Source organism: Tamandua tetradactyla, chromosome 8, assembly GCF_023851605.1.
Source record: "Tamandua tetradactyla isolate mTamTet1 chromosome 8, mTamTet1.pri, whole genome shotgun sequence".
NCBI lineage: Eukaryota > Metazoa > Chordata > Mammalia > Pilosa > Myrmecophagidae > Tamandua > Tamandua tetradactyla.
This window is the reverse complement of record NC_135334.1, coordinates 1267821-1290366: the sequence shown is the minus strand read 5'-3', so window position 1 is coordinate 1290366 and position 22546 is coordinate 1267821. Positions and strand designations below refer to the sequence as shown.

The window sequence follows — 22546 nt, the reverse complement described above, 5'->3', positions numbered from 1 at the left end:
ACATGTAGTTACTTAACACCACAAGGTGTCTCTCCTCCTTAACCTACAGGGCCAGCTCAGATCCAGCTCAGGCCAGGAGGGTTTCTCCGTATAACTCTTGTGCTGGAGGCTGGTTGGACTGGGATCACCATCTAAACCATTCCAGGACCCAAGGGAGAATGGCAAGTGTGAGCATGGCATCTTCTCTTACAGCCCCTCTTGGTCCTCTCTTCCAGCGCTGTCCCATAGTACTTGTCATTCCCTGACACCCATTCACTTCTGCGTGCTTGCAGACTGGAACTTCCTGATTGGAATGAGGTTTTCATGAGGGTATAAGCTGGGTCTTCTTGTGCTCCCGAAGCAGAGACGACATGGGATAGGCATTTGTTGAACAATGATAATATGGGGGGTGGCAGAGCAGCGGGGCTATGTGCAGGGCGCCCAAGGTGGGGCTCTGGACGGGACACCCAGGCTGGGGGCTGACTGCCCAGGGCAGCCTGGGGGCATCAGTAGGAGCAGGCCCCAAGTGGGGATGAGTGGACAAGGAGCAGAGGGGCCAGACCAGAAAGTGCCTGAGGGCAAGAGGGCTATGGACAGACCATGGAGGGCCTCTCAGTCAGGGGGAAAATTGGGGCTTCATTGAGGAGCCCCTGAAGATTGTGAGGGGGCTCCATACACTGCTCTGAATTTTCAAACCCAGGCCGGCGTGCGTGTGTAAGGGCTTTAAAGAGGCAATGCTGCAAGCTCTGTGATGGCTTTTTCACATCCTCACACCCAGCCTCTGCTCAAGGCCTGAGCTGAGTGGGTGCTCAGCATGAAGGTGTGTGCATGTGTCTGTGCATATGTGAGTGTGAGTATTCTGTGAGAGTATGTGTGAACATGAGCGTGCAGTATGTGAGTGTGAGCGTGGGTCATGGGAGTGCATGTGTAGTGTGGATGTGAGTGTGAGTCTGAGATGAGTGTGCGTGTATGTGAATGATGTGTGCATGTGCAAATGTGTGTGGTGTACACCTGTGAGTGTTTGTAAATGTGAGAGCTCCGTGTGTGTTTGGATATGAGTGCATAGGGGGAGTGTGAGTGTGTGAGAGTGTGACTTGAGTGCACGCGAGTCTGTGTGTGTGTACATATGCAAGTGTGTGGGGTGTACATGTGCGTGTGTGATTATATGTGAGTGCATGTGAATGTGAGGGTTCTGTGCAAGTATGTGTAAATGTGTATGGTGAGTGTGACTGTGAGCATGTGAGTGTGACTGTGTGTGGTGTGTGAGTGTACAAGCATGATCCATTAACTGAAATGGACTGAGGGGTCTCTGTGTTTTAGGTGGCAGAGGCTCAACCCAGGAAAATGAGTTGTCTCATTTTCCTGGGTTCAGCAGGAGGCAGTTTGTTCTGTCCCTGGACTCAGCTTGGAGCTCAGGGATGTGGGGAAGGGTTGCAGTCCCAGATGGACCCCAGGACAGGCACAGCCACAGGGGCTGTCCCTCAGGGGTCCCGCTTCAGGTCTGTGACATGCCACCCTTCTCCCTTGACCCCAGCCTCCCCTGCCGTCTCTGCGGAAGCATGTGGTGTTTGGCCAAGCTCAGGGCTGGGCCTATGGCCATGACTGGTGGCCCTGCCTAAGGACCCATGGGCTGGGGCACCAGCCAGCAGGGGCTTGAGCCCATGGTCTCAGCCATCTATGGTCACCCTCCCCCAGCGGCCAGGACTATGTCGATGTGGAGAAGGGGCTTGGGTGCATTTCAGGTCCTGGACTGGTCTGAGCTGGCGGTTCCCTAGAGCAGTCACATTCAGGTCTCTCCTAGGGCGAGGTTTGGGGACCTCAGAGAACTCTGCACCTGCACGAGCCTAGCACTGACCACAGAGGCCACCCCAGCTGGACAGAGCTTCCTCACTGCTGCCTACTGACAGCCATCTGTGCCATGCCGTCAGGTCTGCAGCTGGCACTTTGCCCCCCACAAGTCCTCTCCAGAGCTCATCCCAGGTGGTGGATGTGGAAACTGCACATTCAGCTTGGGACATGCTTTCTAGCAGCCTGAGGCTGCCCCGGAGCTTAGCAGGAGGCCACCTCATTTTCTGAGCAGGAAGTAGCCGCAAGGCAGGCCCTTGTCCACGCAGATGTGCTCATTTATGTGTGGTACAGGTGGACGTGCAAGTGCAGCCATGGGCGTGCTCACACAGACACGATCGTGGCTGTTCCACAAGGTGCCATGCATGTGAGTGTGCGCACACATCTACCAGTGGGCGTGGCTGGACTTCCTTTGTCCTTGTGACCCTCTCCTTCTAGTGGGGAGACAAATAAGAATCAATCAGTAAAAACACGCACATCATTATAAGTGTGACATGTTCTGCCTACAGGTTTCCATGCACCCCTGGGGTTCAGTCCCAGGGGTGCCCCTGCAGACCTGGGGGAGAATGCAGCATGTGGCTATGCTCTGACCCCTTTTCTTGGGTAAGAGCCACCCTTCAGCAATCTGCCCCGCCACTGCCTTGAGAAGTTACCATGTCTCTCAGTGAGCCCCACTTCTACCCCTGCCAGGGACAGGATTGAAACAGGGAGTGCTGGCTGCTTTCTCACCTGGGTAGGTTGACTGTGTTTGCCACTTGAGTCCAGCACCCCGATTTGCTGATCCAAAACTGCAGTCAGTTCCTGGCCATGCCTCCAACCCCCATTCTTAGGAAAGAGGGCTTCTATTTCCAGCCAGGGTGTGGCTCCTGAGGCTGCTGGCCATGCCAGTGGAGAGTAGGCACCAGCCTCTGCAGGGTGGAGAGATCTGCTAGCAGGACTTCACTGCCCTTTATCAGGCTCTTCCTTCCACTCTTCCCTAAGTAGTCTCTGGTGTTTTTCTGGAATCCTGAGCTCCTTATACTGCCATTTCTTTAGAGTTTTGAAGACCTGCACTCTTGGCACAACAGTCTGTAGGTCACAGCTAAAGCCTAGAAAGCCAGTTATGCATCCAAAGTCCCCAGCTGGTATCTAGAGCTGATGCCTTGTACATTCTCTGTTTCATGGGCCTGCATTTGCATTTATTTTGGAGATGTTTTAGAGATGCGCTCCTTTTCCAGTTGTTAGATCACTTTTTCCTTCCTAAACAGAGGGAAATCAGGAAAGTAAACTGATATGTATTAGGTACTTATATGTACTGATAAAAACTTTGGGTTTAGGGATAGGATTTAACAATAGTGACTTCCTTTGTCCTCAACACATTGACACAGGAAAGAAGATCCTTAAGAATGGAGTTTTAGGCACTCAGGACAACTTGATGGGGGAGACATTTGGGGCAGGCTGGGGAAAGAGGAGTTTCCTGGGGTCCTGGAAACTTGAGCTTCCCAGAATTCACATTTTTGCAAGTAACATAACATAGAGTGGACATGCCAAAGGCCACTCACCTGAGCCCTGAGTTTTACTTCTCCATTCTGGAGAGTAAGGCCGTGCCCCCATCCCCAGCCCTGGGATGGTCTTGTGCTATATGTAAGCTGAGATAGCATTGTTCTCTCCTATATGTTGTTCCTTCTATTCCAGGGAGCTTTCAGTAGGGGAGTAGGGCTGCTGCTTTTCTGGCTATACCTATGAAGAGCTGATTTTTCCTATAGAATAAGACTTTAACATGGAGCTGTTTTAAGCTCCCTCATAGCATGTTTTAACAGCTTGTTGCAGGAAATCATTCACTTGAGTGGTTTGCAATCCAGGCCAAAGCTGTGCCATTCACTCCAATCACATTTCCCTTTCTCTCAACTGTCCACTACTCCACCCCAAATCTAGTGTCGCTCCTTGTCCTGCAACGTGGCCAGAGTCTTCTCACCTGAGAGTATGGACAAGAGTCACAGCCATGTCTCCCAAAGGAGCGAACCAGGTCTGGGACTGTGGCTTGTGGGTGGGGATGAGAGAAGCAGATGCAACCCTAGGTAGGAGGCCAGGGCGACCTGGGAGCCTTGTGGGTGGGGAGAGGGGCAGGGGCAGGGGCAGGAGGTATTGACTTTGTTCCTGAGCATCTCAGCTCAGACTGCAGAGGTCACTATCCAAGGACAGCCAGACTCCAGAAGCAGAAACAGACCCACAGTTTTGGCAGGCCATCTCTTCTCAACTTTGCTTCTGATCTAAATGCATAGATCTTAAAACGGAACAGACCTGTGTTCCAATCTCTGCTATGCTGCTTATTAAATGTGTAGTCCAAAGTAAGTTGTTTTCCCCACCTGTGCCTCACTTCTTTTTCATTACCTGTGGAAAGGGATTACTTGCAGGACCTCTTTTGGGGCTTGTTGGGAGCATGAGATGGTCACACATACACCCAGGGCTGAGCACAGCTGCGGTGTTGACTGTGCCCACTCAGGTGTGTGGCCTGGGGCACAGTGATGTAGCCTCCGGCAGGTGGGGCTTGCTCAGGTGGTGGAGAGCAAAGTGGAGCATCAACCTCCTCATCCCTGCTGCCCCCCACCCTGTCCAGGTGTCCCTGAGGAGATGCAGTTCTCCCCTTCACTTCCTGCTGGCTCCCTCTTTCTGCTAGTTAAACTGTTTGCCCACTTCTTCTCCAAACAGCCCCCACGGCTCCATGACCCTGATCTTGCCTTCCTCCTCCTGAGTCCTCAGCCCTGGAACCTCACTTATTTCATCCAGAACCCAAACAGCATTTCCCTCACATTCATTCCAGACCCCAGCCCATTTGCCCCACCCATGCTTTCCTCAAAGGAAACAATTTAAGAGAAAGGAAGTGGTTTGAAATATAAATGGTCAGGGCACAGCAGGACCTTATTAAAATACAGAAAGATTAACAAGGTCCCATTCCCCTCAATTATTAACAATGTACTTGTTCTTCAGAAAAGTACCCATGAAAATTTAAAACAGATGAAAATGGTTGTTCATTTAAAACTGCTCAGTTAATCTGTGAATAATGTTTTATTCAGAGGCATTAAATGAACACTGCTGGGCTGGACACCTGGTGATCCTTCACGCCAGGCCTCCAGAGAGACAGCAAAGGGACAGGAGCATGGCACTGCCAAGGGCCAGAGAGGTGGAGAGTTGCCTGCTCAATTCATTGTCTGGCCCCAAATTAATGGGCCGATAGGGAGCCACCAACTCACCAGGGAAGTTGGGGGGTCTGGTCACAGACATCTGCCTGCTTGCTGCCCGGTGCTGGGAAAGGAAACAGGGTGGGGGCTGGTCCTGCTCTTTACCTTATCTTGTGGCTTTCCACACACCTATGGGGGGCTGCATTCTCACCTTCATCATTGTGACTCACCATCATCATCTTCATGGACTCGAGAGGGAGGTGCAGAGGTTCACACCCAGCCTCCAGCCATGGAGAGGGGAAGCAGGGAACCAAGCTTTACAGTCTTCCAGAGAGCAGAGGAAATGGGCTGGCCCTGGGATAGGTGGGACTGTGCAGAGGGCGGAGACACAAGAAGGGCTGGGCAGTGTGGGATGATGAACCACTGTGCTCCCAGAGGGGAACCTTAGATGGGAATGCCCAGGTTGGTGGAGGTTCTTGGGGCATGGTGTCCTCTTACCCTCTCCCCGGCATGGACCACAGAGGTCAATAAGTATCAGTCCCACCCGCCTTTGGGGCATCAGGGGGTTCTGGTGGGCACCTCTGGAGTCCCGTAGTGATTCAATGCCAAGGCAGCTAGAGAGGCCCCATCCTGCAAATGCAGAGAGTGGGGAAGTGCTGTTGAGTCTTGGAACTAAGCCCCTGTCGGTACAGAAGTCTCCACCACCTTCAGCTCAGCCAGCGTCTCTGGATGCCCCACTGTGGTGCTGAGGACTGTGGGTTTTCTGCACAGCCTGTGCCATTTCTCTGAATATGTCCCTTATAATCAAGATCAGTGATGGGGAACTTGGGTGGGTGAAGTTTGCGGGGAGCATGGCTTGGGTGTGGGGGCCGCCAGCTCTGAGGTTCAACTATTGTGTGTGATCCATGATAACGAGGTGAAGGTGGTTATCAGGAGGATGGGGAGAGGGGCTTGGGCTGTCTTCCAAAGCTTAGCAGTGAGGATGTAACTAAGGAGGAGGACGTGACTGAGGAAGATGAGAGATTCCTTGGGGCTTTCTAAGGGAGGATGAGCCATCAGGGGCTTGTCAATATGGAATCACTGGGCTTCGGAGCTTGCAGGAATGATTAGATTTATGGAGACTGCTCAGCCACCCAAACATTCATCAAAGCCTGCCACCCATGAGTTAATGTATCTGTGCCAATTTGAATCTGTTGTGCACCCCAGAAAAGCCATGCCTTTAATCCTCATTTGATATTGCTGGGTGGGACCTTTTTATTATTTCCATGGAGATGTGACCCACCCAATTGTGAGTGGGACCTTCTGATTAGGTGGTTTCCGTGGAGACGTGTTTCCACCCATTCAAGGTGGGGTTGCTTACTGAAGCCCTTTAGGAGGGAACCATTTTGGAAAAAGCTTTAGAGCCACCAGAACCAACAGAGCTAACAGGATGGACAGAGTCCCAGGGAAGCTGTTGAAGAAGCCTGGATAGAAAGCTAGCAGATGTCGCCATGGGCCTTTCCAACTAAGAAAGAAACCTTGAAATCATTAGCCTTCTTGAATCAAGGTATCTTTCCCTGGATGCCTTAATTTGGACATTTTTTATAGAATTGCCTTAGTTTGGACACTGTCATGGCCTTAGAACTGTAAAGTTGCAACTTAATAAATTCCCCTTTTTAAAAGCCATTCTATTTCTGGTATATCACAATCCAGCAGCTTGCAAACTAAAACAGATTTAGGTACCAAAGAAGCGGGGTACTGCTGTAGTTTGCACATACCAAACATGTTGGAAGGGCTTGTTGAACGTATAAGGGGAAGATTCTGGTGGAGTTGGGATGGACTTGATAGAGAGGGCTTAGAATGCTTTGAAGAGACTGTGGTAGAAATGTGGACACTAAAGATACCTCTGATGAGGCTTTAGCCAGAAATGATGAATGTGTCCTTTCAAACTGGAAGGGAGGCATTATTTGTAGAAGGAAGAAAGAATTTGAGAGTGATGAACATGGATATTTAGCAGAAGAAATTTCCAAACTAAATATGGAAAATGCAGTCTGGCTGCTCCTTGAAGCTTACAGTAAAATGCAAGAGGAAAGAAATAAGTTGAGAACTGAATTCTTGGGTACAAAGAAAACAGAAATTGGTGTTCTGGAAAATTCTGGGCTTCCAGAAAGTGCAACCCCAGTGAATATGGCGCCATGTGAGGATTTGACCAAACATGGAAGCAGTCAGCCATTACAGGACAAGCCAGCATTGGAGTCAGAGTTATCCAGGAAGGGTTTGGAAAACTCCTTGTCTGATGCGCCTGATCCCAGCCTACTGCATTGAAAGCCAACGAGTGTTGTGGGATCTGTATAAATGGAACCACTGCTAGTCTGGACTAAAAGGGAGAGGAAAGGGACAAATTGAAGAAAAAAATAACTTCAGAGGGAGAACCATAGAAACTAAGGTCTGAAGTCAAGAAAACTCAGGCCAGGAGAGTGGACCCACCCAAGCACTTGGAGGGGGTGAGTTTGCCTGGAAGTCGGAGGACGGGCCTCCCACCTCATTGCAGTGGAATAGTCAGGTTGCCTCAGGCCTTGGAGAGGGTGCAGCATATTCCTCGGGGTTTGGGAAGAGCCTGGCTGTTACCATGTAGAGGGGTTATGTGCCACAGAGATGGCAGAGAGCCCGATACAGCCCCGATCTTTGGAGAGGTGGAGCAAAGAAAAAGGTGGTCTTCTCAGTGTCCCCCAAGGTTGCACTCAGAGGGACACAGGCTGCTGCATAGGCCCTGGAAAGGGTGGGACTGCTGCTTTCTAAAGCCCCTTGGACAAATGACTCTCAAACCTTGAAATTTAATGGAGTTTCCTTTCAGGTTTTAGGAATAGTATGGGTCAGTGACCCTGGGTTCCTTCCAATTCCTCCCTATGGAAATGGGTATATGCATCCAATGACTGCCCCTTCTTTGTACATTGGCAGCAGATAACTTGTTCTGAGTTTTACAGGTCCAGAGTCAGAGGAGAAATTGGCCTTTGTACAGACCATGCCTGTAGCTGACTTTGGGATTTTATACTGTTTCTGAGTTTGTATTGTATTTGTATTGTTACTGAAATGGTTTAAACCTTCTGACACTGTTATAGAATGAATGTTTTTTTTTAACGTATAGTATAACATATATACAAATCAAAGAAATAAAAAGGCAATAGTTTTCAAAGTACTCTTCAACAAGTAGTTAGAGGACAGATCTCAAAGTCTGCCATGGGTTACCATATGATCCTCTCATGCTTTTCTTTCTGGGTGGTCCAGAATATAGGAGGCTAGAGGGCTTAAATATTTTTTTATCATTATAATTGACTTTTTTTCTTCTTTTATTTGTGAAAAATAACATATATACAAAAAAAACTATAAATTTCAAAGCACAGCACCACAATTAGTTATAGAACATATTTCAGAGTTTGACATGGGTTACAATTTCACAGTTTTAGGTTTTTACTTCTAGCTGCACTAAAATACTGGAGACTAAAAGCGATTTCAATTTAACAATTCAGCATTCACATTCATTTTTTAAATCCTATCTTTTCTGTATAACTCCACCATACCCTTTGATTTTCCATCCCTCTCTTTAGGGGTGTTTGGGCTATGGCAATTCTAAATTTTTCATATTGGAAGAGTCTGTCACTAATATGGGGTAGGGAGATGAAGCTATCTGATGTTCTGGAGAGGCTGGGCTTGGTGTCAGGACTTATCTGGGCCAGAGACCCATTCGGAGGTTGTAAGTTTCTGGAAAGTTACCCTAGTGCATGGAACCCTTATGGAATCTTATATATTGCCCTAGGTGTTCTTTAGGATTGGCTGGAATGGTCCTAGTTGGGGATTGGCAAGTTATGATAGGTAGCAAGGTCTATCTAAAGCTTGCATAAGAGCAACATTTGGAGTAACCTCTCAACTCTATTTGAACTCTCTCTGTCACAGATACTTGAGTAGTTACACTTATTTTCCCCCTTTTGGTCAAGATGGAATTGTTGATCCCATGGTGCCAGGGCTAGATTCATCTCTGGGAGTCATCTCCCACATCACCAGGGAGACTTTCACCCCTGGATGTCATGTCCCATGTAGTGGGGAGGACAATGATTTCACTTGCAGAGTTAGGCTTAGAGAGACTGAGGCTACATCTAAGCAACAAAAGAGGTTCCCCAGAAGTAGCTCTTAGGCATGCCTATTGGTAGTCTAAGCTTCTCTGCTACCTACATAAGCTTCAGAAGAGTAAGCCTCCTGATCGAGGGCATGGCCTATTGATTTGTGTGTCTCTAAAATTTGACACAGTACAGTGGATTCCTTGGTGATAAGGTTTAATAGTTCCATATTTTTCTCCCATCCCTCAGTGGACTTTGCCAATACTTTTTGATTATTTGTTTAATATACTCTAGGATGTATCCAGGCATTACAATAATCTATACAGGATTAAAAGACCTCTTTCTCATTCTGTGCTCTCTGTGTTTCAGTTCTTCAAATGAGCTATACACATAGGCTGAAGTAGAGTATGCACTACAGAAAATTTCAGTCCCAGGTCAAATAAACCTTTCTTCCATTGGTCTCAAAGAGTATGTGTGGTTCTAAAGTATAGACACCGTCTTCCTTACCCCTATGTTCTGAATTACTTTAACCCCAACCTGTTTGGCTTCATTCTTATCTCTAAATATCAGGTTATCTACATAAAACAGTCTCTCAAAATCCAGAAATAACCATCACCACTCAGGACTTAATGTGTCTGCTCTAAAAGCTCACAATCTAGGCCCCTGCTTTCTTATAAGCATTTTCTAAAGGTGACCCTACCTTTCTTGCTCTTTTGTTTCTGACTTATTTTGTCTCACTGAATGTCACACATGTTCATTCACTTCGTTGCATGACTCATGACTTTGTTCCTTATTGTGTTAGCACAATCTTTGTTCATAAGTATACACCATCTTTCACCAATCTACTTCTCCATCAGTGCATCCTTCAGTCACCTACATTCATCAGGCATCATGTAGAGGGCCCAAAGTCCACAGTCCATCAACATTCTCAATTTTAGATAATTTCATTGTTCCCAAGAGAAAGAAAACCAATAAACACACCCTCACCAAATAGGAAATCTAAACCTCCTCTTAACTCTTGTCCCTCCCCTAATTATTTACCTCTGAGGTTGCTGTGGTAGTGCTGATGGTTTCCTTTTGAGCATAACTCATAGCATGCAATAGCAGTCTTTCCCCTGTACCCTGGACTTAAGCAGTCTTTATACAAGAATCATATCTTTGAAGTAATTCTTGTGAGAACTAATTCATATTTCTAGTGTTAATCAGTGAGGCATGTAAGTCTATACAACCCCTTTCAGTCTTGTTCATATTCCATATGGTAAAATTACAGACACACTAGAGAACCACCTTCACTCCTATCTATTCCCTTACATTGGAGTTCAGCCCCATTAGCTACCCACTGGTTGTTTAAGAGTATGTTATTTAATCTCCATGTATTTGTGAATGTTGTCATTCTTTGGTGGTTATTGAGATCCAGCTTCATCTCATTGTGATCAGAGAAAGTGCTTTGAATAATTTCAACATTTTTAAATTTATAAAGACCTGTTTTGTGCCCCAGCATATGATCTATCCTGGAGAATGTTCCATGAGCACTAGAGAAGAATGTGTATATATCCCTGTGTTTAAGGTGCAATGACCTATATATAGCTATTAGGCCTAGTTTATTTATCAAGTTATTTAACGTCTCTATTTCCTTGTTAATCTTCTGTCTGGTTTTTCTATCTATAGAGGAGAGTGGCATATTGAAGTCTCCTGCTATTATTGTTGAAACATCTATCATTCCCTTCAGTTTTGCCAATGTCTGTCTCATGTACTTTGGACCTCTTTGATTGGGAGCATAAACATTTATGATTGTTACATCTTCTTGATGAATTGACCCTTTAATTAGTGTATAGTGTCCTTCTTTGTCTCTTATTATGTCTTTACATTGAAAGTCTACTTTGTCTGATGTTAGTATAGCAACTCCTGCTTTCTTTTGGTTATAAGTTGCATGGAAAATCTTTTCCTATCCTTTCACTTTTAATCTATTTGTATCCTTGGACCTAAAATAAGTCTCTTAAAGCAGCATATGGCTGGATTATATTTCTTAATCCATTCTGCCAATCTGTATCTTTTAATTCGTAAATTTAGTCTGTTAACATTCAAAGTTATTACTGAAAATGCGTTTCTTGATTCCACCATCTTATCTTTTTTATTTTATTTTTCAGATCTATATATTCTTTTCCCTCTTTCTTTTTATATTCTTTAAATTACCCTTAGTGGTACTCTTCAATTCTGTGCCCTCCTCCAGACCTCCTCTCCTGTCTTTTTTCTTTCAGCTGGCAGAACTCCTTTTAGTGTTTCTTATAAGGCCAGTCTCTTGTTATCAAATTCTTTCAGGACTTCTTTGTCTGTGAAAACTTTAATCTTTCCCTCACTTTTGAAGGACAATTTGTCTGGGTACAGAATTCTTGGCTGGAAGTCTCTTTCAGGATCTTGAATATATCATACCACTGCCTTCTCACCTCCAGGTTGCTAGTTGAGTAGTCTGAACTCAATTTTATTTGGTTTCCCTTGTATGTAGTAGATTGTTTTTCTCTTGCCGCTTTCAGGATTTTCTGCTTCTCTACAACATTTGACAGACTGATTAGTATGTGCCTTGGGGAAGGCCTATTTGGATTTATTCTATGTGGAGTTCACTGGGCTTCCTTGACTTTCATTTGTTATCCCACTTATTTTATTAAGTAGAGTTGTATGAGCATCTTTAATTGGCTGTTTCAGCTTCCGTATTTCTTCTGGTGCTTTAATTTGGTCACTATGCAGGGCTGTATCTGTCTTCATTGTGATATGCTTTGTGTTCTTCTGCTGTCTTGGGGGCATGTAAATATCTTGATTGGTTTACTTTGGGAGTTGATTTTTTTCAGTAGTCTAAGGCCTTGTGTTTGTGGGATGGTTGTGCAGCAGTGAGCAGGGCATAGGGTGGGGCACCCAGTGCAGTGATTATTGCAGGGCAGGCCTGGGCGCAGGTTGGGGATGTTATGCTGATGCTTGTGAACGTGGGTGCCCAGCGGCCAGGAAGGAGGTAACTCTGTGGGTGCCGTGGTCTGGGGGGCATAACTCAGGTGTGTGCTGGTGTAAGGCATGGGGCCCTTTGTGAACATGCATAGAGCTGTGTCAGCAGGTTGGCATTATGCCTTTGTGGACTGGGGGCAGATGTGACCTGACTGAGCGGGTTGGCACGTTCTCAGAGCTGGGAAATGATGCTGAGGACTGTGCACACGCACAGTTCTAGGACTGCTGTAAAGTGCGATTCCCAGAGCTGACGTGATTGGGGGCCTGTGTGCATGTGTGGGCCTGGGAGTGTCGTAAACAATGTACAGAGCTCAGCAGGGGGTGGAGTGAGGCTGTGAACACTATGGGTGGGGTGGGGGGCAGGGGTATCTCAGCCCTTATTAGTGCCCACAGCCTTTATGCACTGGCAATAACCTGCAGGGAACAGGGAGGGGGAGGTAGTGCTCAGGAAGGGTGCAAGAGAGGTGGGTTGGGCTGCACTTGGGGTAGGGGTGTGAGGCAGGTACATGCACTGGGGGCTGGTGGAGTGGGGGCACCCGGAGCGGGGGGAATGGGAGTGGGTGTTGGGGTTCAGGTGTGTGGGGTGTGGGGTGAATCACTGGTCATGGGGCTGTGCTGGTGAAGGCAGTGTACCCAAGGAACGCGGCCTGGCTTATTTCCTAATCCCAGGATCCTGTCTGTGCACTCCTGCAGACTCTGCAGCTCCACACCAGGCTACAGCTTTCTGCCTCTCAGTTCTTTGGCCTCTGCAACCCAGGCTGCCCCATGTGGTGCAGAAGGCTTTTCCAGGTCAGCCGCACTCCTGAATTGCCACGTCAGTAGCCCTTCTGTCCCTTCTCTAACTTTTCCATGGAGCAGGGCTAATCGCAAGCTGCTGTCAGCATGAATGTATTTTGCACTTGGAAATAACGTCTTTTTCAGGTCCAAAGGGTGGAATGCACCATTTGAATCTATCATGTGCCCCAGAAAAGCCATGTCCTTTAATACTCATTCAATATTCCTGGATGACCTTTTTGATTGTTTCCATGGAGATGTGACCCACTCAGTTGTGGGTGGTAAACTTTGATGAGATGATTTCCGTGGAGATGCATCTTCACCCATTCAAGGTGGGGCTGTTTACTGGAGCCTTTTAAAAGGGAACTATTTTGAAAAAAAGCTTTAGTACCACCAGAACCAACAGAGCCCACTCAACCAGAGACCTATGGAGCAGAAGGAAAATGCCCCCGGTGAAGTCTTATGAAATGAGGAGAGAAAAATAACAGATGTTGCCATGTGCCCTCTCAGCTGAGAGAGAAATCCAAAACTTCATTCCCTCTTTCTTTGGAATTAAGGTATCTTTCTCTCAATGCCTTAATCTGGACATTGTCATGGCGTTAGAACTACATTTTCCACGTAATAAATTCCCCTGTTTAAAAGCCATTCTGTTTCTGATATACCACATTCTGGCAGCTTACAAACTAGAATGGTTTTGGTGGGCATAGGAGTCAGTAGTGGATGACTCAAAGTTACAATTTTAGAAGGTAATACAATTTAGGGGAAGAAAGTAAAGCAAGGTAGGAAATGAACAGTATACTATTGAGAAGGGATCTGAGACGATTTTGTGTTGAGAATAAAATAGAGCAAGCCTGAGAGCCCATGGGCACCGAAGGGATGGCTAACATTTTGAGAAGAGGGAGGGGCAGGTGCAAAGACCAGGGTGAGAGAGGAGCCAGGAGTTGCAGGTGCAAGGGTGAGATGAGTGGGAGATGGTGGGAGATGAGTCAGAGGCAGCAGGCCAACTCTCATGAAGGCTATGAGGACTCGGGGATGACCAGGCTTCCCGGCTTCCGGGTTAGAGGTGCAGGAAAGCCATGGTGTGTGACTTTGAGCAGATAACAAATGTGATCTTATTTATGGTTTGAAAGAGGAAAAAACAAAACATACCATGAGCTCTAGGAAGAACAGACATAGGAGTGGGAAGTCAATGTAGGGAAAGGCATAAGAAGCAGCCTGGGAAGGGGCAGTGGTGATGGGGCAGCTAATAAGAACTTGTCAGGCTGGGCTGGTGTTGAAGATGGAGATGACAGGTGCTGACCAGGTACTGGGTAGGAGGGAAGGAGGAGCTGAGGATGTTGTCAAGGTTTGGTTTTCTTTCTCCAAAGTAACTCCATGAATGAAGATGCCATTTAAAGACATGAGAGACTCTATTTATCCAGGTTTTGTTCCAAGAGGAGATTCATGAGCATGGGGTTTAGGGAAGCATACAAGGCTGAATAAATTGTTGACAGAGCTATTGATGTACACTTCATGTAGTAACATCCGCCCTTTTAGGTAGACATCTCTAAATTTGCCTTATGTTTGAATTTTACCAAATGTATACAGACAGGTAACCAGCCTTACAATCATGATAGAGAATATTTTCATCACCCTCCAAAAATGTTCCCTCATGACCCTTTTTTGTCAATCCCCTTTTCCTACCCCCAGCTCCTGGAAATGACTGCCCTGCTTTCTTTCCCCATAGTTTTGCCTTTTCTAGAATGTTATAAAAATGGGATCATACAGATGGAATCAGGCAGTATGTGGTCCTTTGAGTTTGGCTTCTTTCATCTTGCACAATGCATTTGAAATTTGCCCATGTTGTTTGTATCCATAGTCTGTTCCTTTTTATTGCTAAATAGTATTCTATCATATGGATGTGCCACAATTTGTCCATTCACCTGTTGATGTACATTTGCAAGTTTTTCTCCAGTGCCAGGAAATAATGACTAAAGCAGCTATAAACACGCACCCACAGATTTCAAGTATACACATTCTCTTGAGTAAACTCTTATAAGGGAGATTTTTGGGGCATAGGGTAAGCACATGTTTAACTTTACAAGAAACTGACAAGCTAAAGAAATTATTTTAAGAAAGAGGGAGTGATCTACTGGTCAAATGTTGCTGATTACCTGCAGAGACAGAGTGAAAGATACAGTGTGTTTTTGATGACTTTGATGAAAGTATTGTTGATGACCTTGATGAGACTCAAGTAAGAGTGAGTTAAAGAGGTATTTGAACAAAATGACAAGCATCCCATATTACAGGATGGTCTAAGGATAAGAGAGACAATTTATAGTAAAGATAGTACAAAGAGTCTGTGGGATGCTTCTCTAGTGTCTGCCTCCTTTTATAGCAATAGAACTCTAATTTTATTTGGAATGCAGCTTGCCCAGCTGGAAAGACTACATTTTCCAGCCCTCTTATAGCTAGACTTGTTAGTCATGCTTGTTGAGTGAACTTTCAAGAAAGCCCCTTAAAAGGGGGATGGAGCAGAGAATTGGCAAATGTTCATTTCGCCTTTCTGCATCTTCCTTCCTGGAATAGGGACTGACAGCAGCTCCAGCTGCCACCATGTAACCTTTAGCTAATACGACTTGGAGGATGGATGCCAGCGCTAAGGATGGTAGAGAAGAAAGGCAAGTAATTTCAATCCCAGATGGTTTCATTGAGCTGCCAAATTAGCTCAGACTGCCTACCTCCAGACAGCTTTTCCATGAACCCCTATTTGGTAAGCTAATGTATTTAAGTCTATTAGTAGTTGAGCATATTTTTCAAATACTACAGATAGTAAACTTCATTTCTCCCTAATTGATCTATAAATTCAATTTGATCCTCAAATAAATAATTAAATAATTTGTTTGGGAATTTGATATGCTGATGCTAAAACTCACACAGAAAAATAAACGTGTAAGGATAGCCCAGAAAATTCCAAATCAGATGTAACAGGGGAAACTAGTGCTATAGTTATATTTTAAAGCTATGATAAGCAAAGCATAGAGGTGCTGGTACCTAAAGAGATCATTAGGTCAATGGAACAGAATATATAGCCCAAAAGTAGAACCAGAGAAGGAAATTGGAGTAGCATAAAGGCACTTTTTCAGATATTCTCAATTTAGTGGAAAAAATGGGTTATTTAATAAGTGTTGTGGGAACAACCAAGTTGGGAAAACTGTTGAATCCATTATTAGGGTTTGAATGGGCATAATAAACTAGGATATACTCCAAATACATCAAAGATTTAAAGGTAAAATACAAAGGCACACAATTAATAGAAACTTAAAACTGGAGAAATTATTTCATAGCCTGAGAGTGGAAAAGATCTTCCTAATTATGACAGAAAGAAACACACACACACACACACACACACTCACACCCAGAAACCATGAAATAAAAGCTTGATAAATTTGAATACATAAGAAATAAAAAATGCTTACATGGCAAAACCCACCATAAGCAGAGCCAAATAACAAACATAAATTGGGGGAAGTATTTGCAAAGGTCAGTTTCTCTAATGCGTAAAGAGCTCCTACAAAATAAGACTAAAAACTTAATAGAAATATGGACCAAGGATTTGAAGAGGTAATTTACAGTTAAAGAAATACAAATCACTGCTAAATGTGAAAAGATGCTCATCTTTGCTTAAAATAAGAGTCATGCAAATTAAAACTACCCTGAGGTATCATCTTTCACCTAACATACTGTTAAAGATCAAAAATTGGATGAGGTTGCTGGCAAAGGTCTGAGGAAGCAGGCGTTCTCACACTGAGCTGAGTGCAAGCTTAAAAAGAAGCATCCCCTGACTCTACAGTGTGCTAACCACATTCTCATTGATTGATTGCTTATCTGATCCTCATATTTGCCCAGAGGGACAGGTACTCTATCTTTATTTGCCAGAGGGAGAAGTTGACGCTCACAGAAGTTGTTTCCCTGACAGCCATTGTCAGATGACAAGACAGGAATAGAACTCAAGCCTTGATATCCACAAAAATGTGTTTCTTCTGCTAAACCAGCGTCCTACCTCTCCCCTTCCCCATCCTCTCTCTCTGCTCCTTCCCTTTGTCCTCCTTCATTTCTCCCTTCCCTCCCTCCCCCATCCTCCCTCTCCCTCTCCCTTACTGTCTTTCCCTTCCTTTTTGTCTTCCCATCCTTTATCCTCTTTCCCTCCTCCCTCTTTCATTCCTCTTTCACCATTCTTCCCTCTGCAAGTAGTCACTGAGTCCCTCTTCTGTGCATAGAGGAGTTTTCTTACAGATCTGAAAACAGAAAGACCAGGCTAGTTTCAACTCGGATTCCTTTGACTAGGAATGCAGTAAGAACCCCTTGGTGTTTTCTGCTGCTCTTTCCTTGTTTCCCAGCTAGCAGACTCATAAACTGGCAACATCTAGAAGACCCTGGAACCCGAGAGGTCCACCCGTAGACCTCTTCTTGAAACACACTCCTTCTCCACTCTGGCCCCAGGGATTCTAAGGAAGACAGGTTTGCTCTCCAAGAGGGTGACTGAATAAATTGTTCTGTGAGAACAAAACCACAGCTTGACAGCCAGGGACCTAAGAGTCTTCTCATCAGGTCCTGGGGGAGAACTAGGGGAACGTGCGTGTGAGCATGTGTGTGAGTGTGTGTGCACTCATGTTGTTTTAGTTTGCTGAGGCTGCCCAAATGCAATACACCAAAGATGGACTGGCTTTTTATAAAGCACCAGAGCACTTCCTAGAACATCAAGGCAGAAGACCTGCCCTCTGACTCCAGGGAAAACTCACCACCTCCACATGCACAGGTAGATCCACTCTCCTGGTCCCAGTTTTGTTGGTTTCAGACATTAGCTTTCAATACAAATACAATACCAACTCAACTTTATTTACTTACAAATTTACAGTTCCTTGGAGGAAAGGCAGCTAGTTTTCATTTGGGCTTTTCTGTCACATGGGAGGCACAACAATGTCGGCTCTCCCTCTCTCCAGGCTTCTGGGTTCAAACTGCTTTCCCTGGGTGGTATTCTCTGTCCTACTCCAAACATCTGGGTCTATGTTGCTGTGAGAGTTGAGCTGAGGTATGCTGAGCTGGGCTGCACTGAGTTGCTTCTCGCTCTTCTGCCCTCTCCTTTTAAGCCTCCACCTAATCAAATTAAAACGTCGCTCATTGCAGAAGACACTTCCCTTAGCCGACCACAGATGTAACCAGTCATAGATGAATTTCACATGCTGATGATTTAAGTCCACAGCAACAGAACAACTGGACACCATCACCTGACCAAGTTGACACCTGAACCTAATAACTACAGTGTCCACCCATTGTCAACTTCACACATTACCTTAAGCCATATATAATCTCTAAATAGAAACAATAACTGACATAGCTTTTCAGCTAACAATGCTAATCTGCCCTGCATACAATACACTAAATCTTTCCACATAATAAACTGCATTCATTTCATCACAATATCACAAAAGCCATAAACTATTTCAGTAACAGTACAAATGCAATACCAACTCAAAAATAGCACAAAATCTCATCAAAGTCAGTTACAGGCATGGTCTATCCTAAAGCAAAATTCTCCTCTGGCTGTAGACCTGTGAACTAAAAGCAAGTTATCTGCTTCCAATATACAAAGAAGGAATAGTCAGGATAAATGATCCCCTTGCCATAGGGAGAAAGTGGAATGAAAACAGGGGTCACCGTACTTAAACAGTTCTGAAAACCTCAGGACAAACTCCACTAGATTTCAAAGTCCAAGAGTCATTCATCCTTACGGCCTTAGAAAGCAGCACTCCCGCTTTTCAAAGGACTTATGCAGTGGCCCTGTTCTCTCCAAACACTGGGATTAGAGTTACAACATTGGGGAAATTGGGGAAACCAACTTTTTCCTGGCCCCAGCCTCCTCCAGCATCTGGCCAGATTCTCTGCTATCTCTGGGGCACACTCTCAACCTGTTCAGAACCTGTGGCAGATAGGCTAATGCAGACCACCTTCTCTGAGGCCTGGGGCACCAGGACTCTTCCTGAAAATTGAGGAGGAAGACTCACCCTCTGGCTCGAGGGAAAACCCACTTCCTCTGCACACACAGGAGGATTCACAATCCTGGCCCAAGGTTTCTTGATTTTAGACCTTAGCTTCCATGATTCTGCCTCTGTGGTTATTCTTCATCCTATCTGTCCATTTTCTGTCCCTGTTAGCCCAGACTGGCAGTGGTTCCTTTTTACAGATCTCACGAAAAATTTGTTGACTTGGCATGTAGCACAGAGGAATTAAAGCCTTCGGAGAATAGGACCTCCCACATACCCTTTCTGGATAACTCCACCTCCAATCCTTGCTTGCTATGTAGTGATTGACTGACTTCATGTTTGGTTAAATCCTCACATGGGGCAATAGTCTCCGGGGTCTCACTTTCTGGAAGCCCAGAATTTTTGAACAGTTTCTGGTTTCTTTATAGTCAAAAATTCAGGTCTTAGCTTATCCCTTTCTTGTCGCATTTTACTATAAGCTGCTAGGAGAAACCAGGCTGCATCTTCCACACTCAGTTTGGAAATCACCCCAGCCAAGTATCCCAGATTGTTGCATTTACAGTCTCCCTTCCATCTAGCACCAGGAATCTACTGAATTGGCCAAATTTTATGACACTTCAAAAAAGGGTTACCTTCCTTTATATGTTAGTGCATGCTTGCATATGACCAAGACGGTGTACACATGTGTGTAAGTGTGTGATGGTGTGTACACATGTGCATTGTGTGAGTGTGTGATTGCATGTACATGTGTGTAATTGTGTGTAAATGTGTTTGCTCACATCTTGATGCACAGGCATGTGCTCACATGTGCATGTGTAGTGTGCTCTCACAGGTCATGAGGCATGTACTCCCATGTTTGTATCCATTCATGTGTGTCTGCACACGTGAGTGTGCCTTCACAGTGCATATGTGTGCACTCACATCTGTGTGCACTTGCAAATGTGTGTCAGTGTGCACTTGCATGCATTTCTGTGTATAAGAATGCACTCTCACGTGTGTAGGTATGGTGAGAGGTGAAGCCTCAGCGTGCAAACACAAATAGGTTGCATTTATCAATCACTTCACAAGTGCTGAGTCCTGTCATAGGTATTTTCCATTCTCCACTGAGTAAAACCTGAGCTTCCCTCAGCTTTTCCTAGTTTCAGAAATACCTGAAGTCCCTTCCCACTGCGTAGCAGGATACTTCGGAGGGCTTGGGTGGGGGGGGTCATCTATTAAACCAGGCACTGGTCAGATTTCCAGGGCTGAGAGCTCTACTTCTTCTCCTCTGAGCGAAGCTCCTTAGAAAAATGTAATAACTTTCTTGCTTATTAATCAGGACATTTGCAAATATTTATCTATGCAAGTGTTTGTCTTTGTGTGTGTCTGTGTGTATGTGTGTGTGTGGGGGGGTTGGTGGGCTTGAGGGAGTGGGTGAAAGATGCATTCCACTCTGAAGGAACTCCAGGCCCCTTGGAGAGGCAAAATGCTTGCACAAATCATTCTAATCCAGGAATTAAAAGGGCAGCCTCAGAGGCCCAGAGAAGTGCTTCTGGGTGGGGAGGAGGCAGTGGAGTCCTCTGCATCAGCGTCTCATTTTCTATCAGGGGAGCTGCTCAAGCTCTATGTCTCCCAGATGCCAAGAGTTATAAATGGCCAAGATTCTCCTTGCACTCCAATCCAGGATCCACAGCTAGGTGTTCAGGAGCTAACCCAGCAGCTGGTGCTGTGCTGGCCTGGCTTTTCCTGCCCTCACCTGCAATGCTCCCTTCACCTAGGCCAGAGACTCACACTGAGTGCAAGAAGACCCTCGTGCTCTGCACTGGGGATGGAGGGTCCTTGCAAGCTCCCATCCTGTTGCCCCTCTGCTACATGCTTGACAACTTGCATGGAGTCATCCTCCTGAGCCATTTGCTCTTGCTCTCTCCTCAGTTGCTGCGAGTCTGTCATCTCTCCTCAGCTTTATTACAAGCTCCTAGAGGTCAAGGGCTCTGACTAGGCTGCTTCTGGGCACTGAAGAGTCTTAGAACTAACTGAGGGACCAGAGGTGAGGTAGGGCCACCCCATCTGAGCAAAGACCACCTGAGAACTGAAGTCTAAGAAGCCTAGCCACATTTTGGTCACCTGGAGCTAAGAGATTCCTGGTGCAGCCTCCTCTCTGCACCTTCCCTTCCCGTCTGTATCCTCCCCCTCCCTTTTGTGGCCTCAGCCTCCAGTCTATATCATCACCCTCCCTTCCATGTTCTCAGCCTCCATTCTGCACACTTAGCCTCCCCTCCGTGTCTTTACTCTCCCTTCTGCATCCTCAGCCTCCCCTCTGCATACTCCCTTTCTCTCCATGTCTTCAGCCTCCTTTCTCCACCCTCAGCATCTTTTCTGCATCCTCAGCCTCCCCTTTGCATCCTCTGTCTCTTCTCTGTGGCCTCAGCCTCCTCTCTGTGCTCTCACTCTCCCCTCTGCGGCCTCAGACTCCGCTATGCATCCTCATCTTTCCCTCTGGTCATCAGCTTCCCTCCTCTGTCCTCAGTCTCCCTCCTGCATTCACAGCATCCTACATCCATCCTAAGACTCCCTCCTGCATCCTCAGTCTCACTTCTCCAGCCTCAGCCTGCTTTCTCCAGCATTAGCATTCTTGGCTGTGATCCTCAACCTCTGCCTAAACACTTCAGCGACAGTTTCTCACTCTCCTGGGAAAGCAGATTCTAATTTCAATGTGAGAACATGCCTCTGTTTAATGAGTCAATAACTGTCTCCCTGAATCTTCCATGTATTGGCTCTTGTTCTGTCTTCTGGAGTCTCAAAGGAAAAACTCAACTCCTTTCCCCATGGTGTCCCATGTTCGGATTTCACAGAAACTTCAAGGCCTGACTCTTGTTCCTTCTTTTCCTTGGACTTAAGTAAAGGAACTCCCTGCTTTCTTTCCCCAGACCCTTTCTCTCAGACCTGCAAGTGGGCTGGTGGTCAGGGGGATTTGAGGGCAAACTCTTCGGGTAGCTGAAAAGACTCTTGGTTGGGGACCCTCTGAGATTCTGCAGGAAGTTCTTTTGGCTCATTTATCCCTTTGACTAACAGATATGAATCTCATCATGTGGGATTCTGATTAAAGAACTGTTCTCAAGGAGGCAGCTCATGGAGAAGCAAGTGAGCCAAGAAACCCTGCAAGCATATGGCGCCTCCTCCACCCCTTCTGTACCAGCTCGCTGGGCGGCTGGAAAGGGAGGGACATTCTGGCCCCCTCACCCGCAGCTCTCCCACCTCTGTCTTACTAGGAGCTTAGCATCGCAGAGTCAGGGAGTTTGAGGCTTGGCTCAGGGGTGTCTGCTGATGGCTGTCATATGGGGGGGGGCAGAGGCGTAGAGCAGAGCTGCTGTTCGAAATGATGTCTTACGGTTAGGGCAGGGCTGGCACTCCCCCATGCTCTCCTTTCAGGAGGCAGACAAGGCTGCCCTCTTCACAAGTACTGTTGGGAAGGAGGAGAAAAGAGAGTTAGCCAAATGGCCTGGAGATCCTGGGCAGGGAGGGAGCTCCCTATGCAAGAGCCTGCCAGGAATCTCACACATGCCTCCACCTGCTCCTCTGAGATGCCAGCTACCCCTTCCCCATGTCCCCTCTGCATCCTACCTCAGCCCCCATCCTCCACAGGCCAGAAAAGAGGTGATGTCACAGAGCTGAATGCATATTCATATTGAAGAGATGCTATGGCAAC

General features: G+C 46.2%; 1 long non-coding RNA gene across 3 annotated transcripts; it reads right to left on the bottom strand.

The window, feature by feature from the left end:
• Nucleotides 1-1716: 1716 nt before the first annotated feature.
• LOC143643143 (uncharacterized) lies at nucleotides 1717-22464 on the bottom strand. Of its 3 annotated transcripts, none has more exons than XR_013156147.1 (4): nucleotides 22403-22464; nucleotides 22096-22300; nucleotides 2554-3063; nucleotides 1717-2258 (listed from the first exon to the last, which is right to left on the bottom strand). It is a non-coding gene; the product is annotated as an uncharacterized LOC143643143 (long non-coding RNA). The 3 variants fall into 3 exon arrangements; XR_013156146.1 differs by having other exon boundaries at nucleotides 1718-2258; nucleotides 22107-22300; XR_013156148.1 differs by lacking the exons at nucleotides 1717-2258; nucleotides 2554-3063 and adding an exon at nucleotides 17696-17974 and having other exon boundaries at nucleotides 22107-22300.
• Between the last annotated feature and the right edge of the window lie 82 nt (nucleotides 22465-22546).